The sequence below is a fragment of the Drosophila subpulchrella genome, unplaced genomic scaffold, assembly GCF_014743375.2.
Source record: "Drosophila subpulchrella strain 33 F10 #4 breed RU33 unplaced genomic scaffold, RU_Dsub_v1.1 Primary Assembly Seq36, whole genome shotgun sequence".
Taxonomy (NCBI): Eukaryota; Metazoa; Arthropoda; class Insecta; order Diptera; family Drosophilidae; genus Drosophila; species Drosophila subpulchrella.
In genome coordinates, this window is record NW_023665582.1 from 97,195 (window position 1) to 106,220 (window position 9,026).

At 40.5% G+C, this 9,026-nt stretch overlaps 1 long non-coding RNA gene across 1 annotated transcript; it reads left to right on the plus strand.

The window, feature by feature from the left end:
* The first annotated feature begins 398 nt into the window (after positions 1-398).
* On the plus strand, positions 399-3,483 carry LOC119561748. Its single transcript, XR_005221441.1, has 3 exons — positions 399-591; positions 665-856; positions 3,256-3,483. It is a non-coding gene; the product is annotated as an uncharacterized LOC119561748 (long non-coding RNA).
* The last annotated feature ends 5,543 nt before the right edge of the window (positions 3,484-9,026 follow it).

The window sequence follows — 9,026 nt, forward strand, 5'->3', positions numbered from 1 at the left end:
AGTCAGTTAAATGTAGAATGTAGAAAAAGTAGGAAGCTTTAGATGAGTGCCAACAAACAGCTGTGTGGCTTTGCAGAACGCTGAGGAAAGATTAGAAAAGAGAGCGATAAAACCAATTCAGCAAAGACCCGTTAACTCGAAAATGAGAGCCGGTGACTGAAGTTGGGAGAATGTAGCGGAGCGAACGGCGCGAGAGAGCGCCAAAACAACAATGTAAATAAGAAACAACAACAATGCACAAAGCGTCGTTAACTATTATCCAATATAATAATAAAGATAATGGGTTTAACACAAATAACTAATTTGCATGCAAACGGCGGCCTCAACCGAGTTGAAAATGTAAATTTGGGAATATATCAGATCGGTAATTTAGACACTAGGCGAATAAATGTGGGAGCAAATATAAAACACGCGCGAGTTACCGCCTCAGCACATTCCATCGGCGGTCCCCCACCTAAGCCCCTACGTTTGGCAAGCAGCTAGCAACAAAGTCGCCAACCAAACAAACACCACCAAACGACCACTGCTGAGTCCAAGCCCCAGATAGGCATCCGGTCCAATTACAGATCCATTCCGCTAGGTCAGCACATTGTACGTAAACAATAAGGTTTGAACGAAGAATTATAAAATAAAGACATTCATTCTGGGTTTAACTTGAAACCAGCAAACACCTAACTTTTAATTTGGTCGGGATCTTGTCGGAGACAATCATCAAAGGAACCTACTTATTGATAACTGGCGCAGACGGTAGCTTTCGTCAAAGAACGGATTTAACCAAGGACACAGGAAGGATCCGAGACGGCGAAAGAAAGCAGAAGGAAGGACAGATGTTCTGGATAACGTTTAGCATTATTATGTAAGAGAGTGAGTAGAGTGAAGTGGGTGCAATGGAGTGTAAAAGAAATATATAAAGCTGAAATGAAGAAGAATATAGTAATAAAAAATAAAACTAAACACAATGAGCATAAGGAAATAAATAAATGAAAGAAATAATAACAAGAAAGGAAGTTAGCTTCGGCAAGCCGAAGCTTATATACCCTTGCAGCTATAATTATTAAATTTAAAAACACAAAAAATGATATTCCCAATAGTATAAGATAATATGTCAAAAAACACCGAAGCTATAATTTGTTTCATATTATTTTCCTACCAATTTTCCGATCGTTCCTATGGCAGCTATATGATATAGTCGTCCGATTTTGATAAAATTAAATTCAAAATTCAGAACTAATTAAAAAATCGTATTTCCAAGCGTAGGAGGTTATATGTTAAAAAACACCGAAGCTATAATTTGTTTCATATTATTTTCCTACCAATTTTCCGATCGTTCCTATGGCAGCTATATGACATAGTCGTCCGATTTTGATAAAATTTAATTCGAAATTCAGAACTAAATAAAAAATGTTATTTCCAAGCGTTAGAGGTTATATGTTGAAAAACACCGAAGCTATAATTTTTTTCATATTATTTTTCCACAAATTTTCCGATCGTTCCTATGGCAGCTATATGATATAGTCGTCCGATTTCGATAAAATTTAATTCAAAATTCAAAATTATTTAAAAATTGTTATTTCCCAGCTTAGGAGGCCATATGCTAAAAAACACCAAAGATATAATTTTTTTTCACTTATTTGTCCGATTATTCCTATGGGAGCTATAAGATATAGTTGTCCGATCCAGCTGGTTCCGACTTATATACTACCTGCAAAAGATATAAGACTTTTGGGAAAGTTTCAGCCCGATAGCTTTAAAACTGAGAGACTAGTTTGCGTAGAAACGGACGGACAGACGGACAGACGGACAGACGGACATGGCTAGATCGACTCGACTAGTCATGCTGATCAAGAATATATATACTTTATGGGGTCGGAAACGTCTCCTTCACTGCGTTGCAAACTTCTGACTGAAATCAATATACCCTCTGCAAGGGTATAAAAATATGCAAGCAACAAGTTATGAAAAATGGAAATAAAGGCAGTAATTCCAAACGCAGACAAAAATGTAAAGGGGAGTGTAGGACAAGTGCAAAGACCGAAGCTGCACAACAGCAGAGAGAAAAATAAAATAAATAAGTGACCAAGATACAAGTGGAAATGTTTAATAACCAAAGAGTTAGACTAGAATTTTAATTAAATTAAATAGTGTTTGTCTTCGCGAATTAAATGGAAGGTTCGAGTGTAGCACGAACGGTTCGAGGTTGCGTCGAACGGTTCGATCGAACGGTTCGATCGAACGGTCGGCCGTCGACAAGTGGCGACAGGCGGTCGTGGTTGTCGATGGTTCGATGCGAACCAAACAGCTCGGTCGAACGTTCGATCGCCAACGAAGGGCGGATGAAACATGTTGCAGACAGTTCGTGCTACGACAGCGGTGGTATTCGTTCTTGAGTGATGACAGCCGGGAGAGTGCAGACAGTTTGGGTCGAGTTGGCAACGGCTGGCGGCAAATTCAAGCCAAGACAGAAGAGGGTCGAGCGGTTCGATCGGTGCAGGCACAGTGGGATGTAGACTAGCAGACTAGAGTTCGGGAGCAAGCTTATAAATAGAAAACAATAATAAATAAATAAATTTTCTCCTTTAACATGTATTAGGCGGCCCACTGTGTTACACAAGGCGGCCGCTTAGCATGAGAAAGGGGGCAAAGTAATATGAAGAAATGTCGATTTATAATAAATACTATCGGATTGGGCTTTCATTTGTATTAGGCGGCAAACTGCGGAAGCAGAGCGGCCGCTTAGCAAGGGAAGTACCAGTTCGATGGAACAACTAAAATAAAAGTTTATATAGACCCATTAACATGTATTGGGCGGCGCACTGTAATGCACAAAGCGGCCGCTTAGCATGGGGATGAGGTGATGTACTAGTAAACAAGAACAATATAAGAGACTATCCACATGTATTAGGCGATACACTGTAGAGAACGGGGTACTCGCGTAGCATGGGGATGGCCAAAACAAATACCCTAAGGGCAATGTCTGTCCGCATTTGGTCGTGAGGTTGTATCGCACAGCCGATCGGCTAGCTTCAGCATGTCGGGTAACTTGAAAAAAAAAAAATAATAATAAAATAATAATAATAATAATAAAGAGAATAAGTATACAGCAATCGTAGTTATTTCAATGAGTTTAGACGACAGGAAGACAGGGAAACAATAACAATAACAAGAAATAAATAATAAAATTTTGAGACCCATTGTTGATATTTATTTGTTTAAAAATCGATTAAGAGAAAAGTACTCATTTTAAATTAATTCCAGAACTCCATTACACCACACGGAAGCTCGTTGAACCACGACACACTACCAACAAACAGAAGATAACCTATATAACTAAAACGATAAAATAAGTACATACATGTCGGAGATGTATAAGAAGAAAGAAAATGTAAAGGAAACTGTAAAGCATTAAGAAAGAGAAAGAATAAAGAATAAAATAAACTAGTCATTAGGTTATTTGTGGTTCCTTTTAATTGCACAATTGCTGAGAGTGTGGACTGAGAACGAGAGAGAGTGTCGTCTCAGCCGAGTATGGACTCTGAGAGAGAGAGAGAAGAACCAAAAAGGAATTGCATATGAGAGAGAAAAGAAAGGAATTTGCAATTGGATGAGGCAATACCTTTTGACGTGTGTCAGAAGAAGCCGGCAGAAGGAAGCCGACTTTCACTTTGCTTTTGATATCTAAACGGAGAAGACGTTGACCGCGACTCACTACGCAACTGCAGCAAAAATGCAAGAAGGAGACCAGCAAATGTCTCAGCCCCTGACATCAGAAGTGGGATCGGCTCAGGCCCAGCGTGATAGTGAATGGCGATCTCTGTCGGAAGCACAAAATCTACGATTCATCGAAATATTAAAAACAATGCAGCAGCCTGCTTCAACAACAACAAGTGAAAAATCATTGAGACTACCAAAGTTTAATCCAGACGCGGCTGAAGCTGACGCCAGCGCGTGGCGCAAAACAGCCGACATGATTCTCACGGAGCATCCTCTGGAGGGCAGTGCGCTGGTTATGTCGCTGAGTGGAGCACTAGAAGGGAGCGCTTCCCAATGGCTTGCACAGATCAGCTATGCTCGTATTACCTGGCCACAATTCCAAGAGTTGTTTGTTCAGCGCTACGACGATTCTGAGACGCCGGCCGCCACCTTATTGAACATTCTCAACGGACGGCCGAAAACGGGCGAGTGTTTGTCAGCGTACGGTAGCCGATTAGTGACGTCACTTTTGACAAAATGGAAGTCGATGGACATCGAAGAAATAGCTGTTTCTTTCGTGCTGGCACACACGTCACAAATCGACACTAGACTGCAGCGTCTACTGTTCACCACCAATATAACGAACAGAAATGAACTACAGCAGCAGTTGAAGGCGCATACAGCAAGCGAAGTGAGCATTTGGCTTCAGATCTTTCGATAGGCCCCGACAGGAAGAGATTCAAGGCACACACACCAATGAAGTGCCATTACTGTGGAATTTCTGGACACAAAATGCTGGAATGCCGTAAAAGGAAGGCAGAACAATCAAAACCAAATCAATCGTTTGGAAGACCACTGGCGGGACGAGACAGGACTGGCGTGACTTGCTTTAAATGTGGAATCGTCGGTCATATTGCATCGGCATGTATGAAGGGAACAGCAGCATCGAGTAGCAGTATGAACGAGAAGCGAGTAGATGTCTGTGCAGTGTTGGAGCCGAAAGGAATTTTATATCAATTTGGTGAGGCCTTTCCATTCTTTTTCGACTCGGGTGCCGAGTGCTCCTTAATAAAGGAAAAGTTAGCAAACTGGCCGGAAAAAGATTTAATAATTTAGTCATTCTAAAAGGAATTGGAACAAATGTTGTACACTGTAATTTACAAATACTGTCCACCATATAAATTTGTAAATTTAATTTGGAAATCATGTTTAATGTAGTTATGGACGAGCATTTGAAACATGACATAATGATTGGTCGTGAAATCTTGGCACTTGGCTTTGGCATAACGATGGATGCTGATAAATTTAATATTTTTAAAAGTAAACAAATTAATTCAATATCCGAAGAAACTATTACAAATTATGATAAGCTATTTGATGAAAATTATGATTTAAGTGATAATGATAAGTCTAAATTGAAGAACATTTTTGACCAATACACTGAGCATTTTATTATTGGAATACCGAGCCGACGTGTCACGACTGGAGAATTAGAAATTCGTTTATTAGATGCCAACAAGACTGTGCAGAGACGTCCATATCGACTTGGCGTAGATGAAAAGGAATTAGTTAGAGATAAAATCAAAGAAATGTTGGCGGCAAATGTAATACGTCCAAGTAATTCTCCATTCGCGAGTCCAATCTTGTTAGTTAAGAAGAAAGATGGCAGTGATCGTTTGTGCATAGATTATAAAGAGCTAAACGCAAATACAGTGGCTGACAAATATCCTTTGCCTCTAATATCAGATCAAGTAAACAGACTGCGTGGGGGTAAATACTTCTCTTGTTTAGATATGGCTAGTGGGTTTTATCAGAGTCCAATAGATGTAGGATCTATAGAGCGAACTGCTTTTGTAACCCCTGAGGGCCAGTACGAGTTTCTATCTATGCCATTTGGGCTGAAGAATGCCTCTTCGATTTTTCAGCGAGCTATAGCGCGAGCACTGGGTGACCTGGCGTACTCCTATGCAATTGTTTACATTGATGATGTAGTGATAGTAGCAAGGTCAAAAGAGGAAGCATTTGAAAGATTGACAGTTGTGCTAAAGGCTCTATCGGAAGCAGGATTTTCATTTAATATAAAAAAATGCTCTTTTCTGAAAACTGAAATAGAATATCTTGGCTACTTGGTCAAGGATGGGAGTATTGAACCAAATCCGCGAAAAATACAAGCTCTGGCTGGACTATCTCAACCAAAGAATGTTTCACAATTACGACAATTTATAGGATTAGCGTCGTACTTCCGAAAATTTGTCCCACAGTTCTCTGAACAGATGAAACCGTTATATCAGTTGACTTCCAAAATTAGTAGTTTCGTTTGGAAAGCTGAGCATGAAGAAATACGGCAAAAGATCAACTCAGTACTAACGCATGATCCGGTTTTAATTATTTTTGATCCACAATATCCCATAGAGCTGCATACAGATGCAAGTGCAAGTGGCTATGGTGCCATTCTCATGCACAAAATAGACGGTAAGCCTAGAGTGGTCGAATACTTTAGCAAGTGTACATCGCCCCCAGAATCGAGGTATCATTCATACGAATTAGAAACTCTGGCAGTATACAACGCTGTAAAAAGTTTCCGACATTACCTTCACGGTCGAAAGTTTGTAATATTCACAGATTGTAATTCATTGAAAGCAAGTCGTGCTAAAATAGAACTAACGCCGAGAGTTCACCGTTGGTGGGCATATTTGCAATCATTTGATTTCACTGTAGATTACCGCAAGGGAAATCGCATGGCGCACGTGGACTTTTTATCCAGAAATCCGATTGTCATTGAATGTGAGACAACCAATAGAGTACCCGAAGTCCGCATCGACCTGACAGAGGTGACAGACAACTGGCTTGTAGCTGAGCAGCAGCGTGATTCGTGTGTAAGGGAAATTATAGTCCAGTTGAATGATGGAGAGTTGTTGGAGAGTTTAGCAAAGACGTATGAGCTAAGAGCAGGAATTCTGTATCGGAAAATTCAGAGAAATGGAAAAACACGCTGTCTACCTGTAATCCCAAGAGCCTTTAGGTGGTCTGTAGTAAATCACGTCCATGAAGCAATCATGCATTTGGGGTGGCAGAAAACGTTAGACAAGGTTTATGAGCAGTATTGGTTCGAGCATATGTCCAAGTATGTACGAAAATTTGTAGAAAACTGCATCAAATGCAAACTAGCAAAGCCTCCATCAGGGAAAATTCAAATGGAATTGCATCCAATTCCGAAAGTTGAGATACCTTGGCATAATGTGCACATTGATATTAGTGGAAAGCTGAGTGGTAAAAATGATACCAAGGAATATGTCATAGTACAAATAGACGCATTTACTAAATTTGTTCACCTATATCATACTGTGCATTTAGATGCAGAAAACTGTATTAAGGCTGTAAAATCAACAATATCACTTTTTGGGGTACCTAACCGTATCATAGCAGATCAATGCAGGAGTTTCTCTTGTGGGAAATTTCGTGAGTTCTGTTCAATGCATAAAATAGAGTTACATTTGATAGCAACAGGTGCAAGTAGGGCCAATGGACAGGTTGAAAGAGTCATGAGCACGATAAAGAGTATGTCGACAGCGGTAGAGATAGGTGAACGTTCCTGGCAGGATGCACTCAGTGAAGTACAGTTAGCCATGAATTGTGCAACGAACAGGGTAACAAAGTATAGCCCATTAGAAATATTGATTGGAAGAGAGGCCAGGCCAATGGGCTTATTGCCAATAAATGAAGAGACTAAAATAGATTGTAAGCAAGCGAGGGCTCAGGCCAAAGAAAATATTGAAATAAATGCGAAATATGAAAAGAATCGAGTTGATAAGAATAAGGCCAAAGTTGTAAAACACAAGGTTGGGGATCATGTCTTGCTTAGAAGTGAAGAGCGGCATCAGACCAAATTGGATCCTAAGTTCAAAGGACCTTTTGTGGTTGCCGAGTTGTTGGAAGGTGATCGATACCTGTTAAAATCGTTAACTAGCAAGCGAACCTACAAGTATTCGCACGAGAGTTTGAGAAGGCTGCCGGACGAGCAGATCTTTGATGAGACTATTGAGAAAAGTGACAGTGGTGAAAAAGACACTCGTCGTGAGACATCAAACACAGGGGCCAGATTTGATCAACAATAGTCATGCCTAGTATGGATGATATTGTGTGATGCAGTTTGGATCTGAGCAGATCGTGGCACTAAAGGTGCAAAGCGTCGCGTGGGACGGCAAGAGCCTGTAACTGTGGTTTGATGACAAGGATAGCCAAATGGTCGGGTTTGCGCAGAAGAGTACGAGCTACTGAGAGAAAAATGAACCAGGTCAAGCCGAAGGCACAAGTGTGGAACCAGAAGTGTTCTGTCATGGCGTGTGGCGCGGTTGACTGGTGTGACAAGTTTGATTTGACTCACTGTATGATGTAAAACAGGGAGATAGCCTGCGAAACCGACATTTGATGACGCAATTTACAAAGTTGTGTGTGTAGACTATTTGTTAAGTTAAGAATGATGTTGAGAGATGTAAAAGAGGAAAAGAGAAATAAAGCAAGAATGATACCAACCTAGTGTTACAGTATGCACACGAGGACGTGTGAAAGTCAGGATGGCCGTGTCGGAGATGTATAAGAAGAAAGAAAATGTAAAGGAAACTGTAAAGCATTAAGAAAGAGAAAGAATAAAGAATAAAATAAACTAGTCATTAGGTTATTTGTGGTTCCTTTTAATTGCACAATTGCTGAGAGCGTGGACTGAGAACGAGAGAGAGTGTCGTCTCAGCCGAGTGTGGCGCGGTCATGGTCTAGGTCAAGGACTCTGAGAGAGAGAGAGAAGAACCAAAAAGGAATTGCATATGAGAGAGAAAAGAAAGGAATTTGCAATTGGATGAGGCAATACCTTTTGACGTGTGTCAGAAGAAGCCGGCAGAAGGAAGCGACTTTCACTATGGTTTTGATATCTAAACGGAGAAGACGTTGACCGCGACTCACTACGCAACTGCAGCAAAAATGCAAGAAGGAGTCCAGCAAATGTCTCAGCCCCTGACATACACAATAACACACACATACAATTTAAGAGCACTAATAATTAAGAAACAAACACAGACATAAGCGAGAAGCAAAAACAAGTTAGAAGTAGACGCAAAAGCACAAGCAATCGAATCCATAAACCAATGACAGAAGAAGGAAGGCCTACAAGAATGGCAACAACAAACGTGTTAGAAGCTATCAAGGTAATAGACCTGGTAGAAATCATTCCGAAGTATGAAGGAGAGGCAGGAAAGTTAGACGGTTTTATAGGAGCAGTGGAACAGGTACTGAGCCTCATAAAAGGGGAGGAAAGATCGAATATAGGAATAATCGCTCTTAGA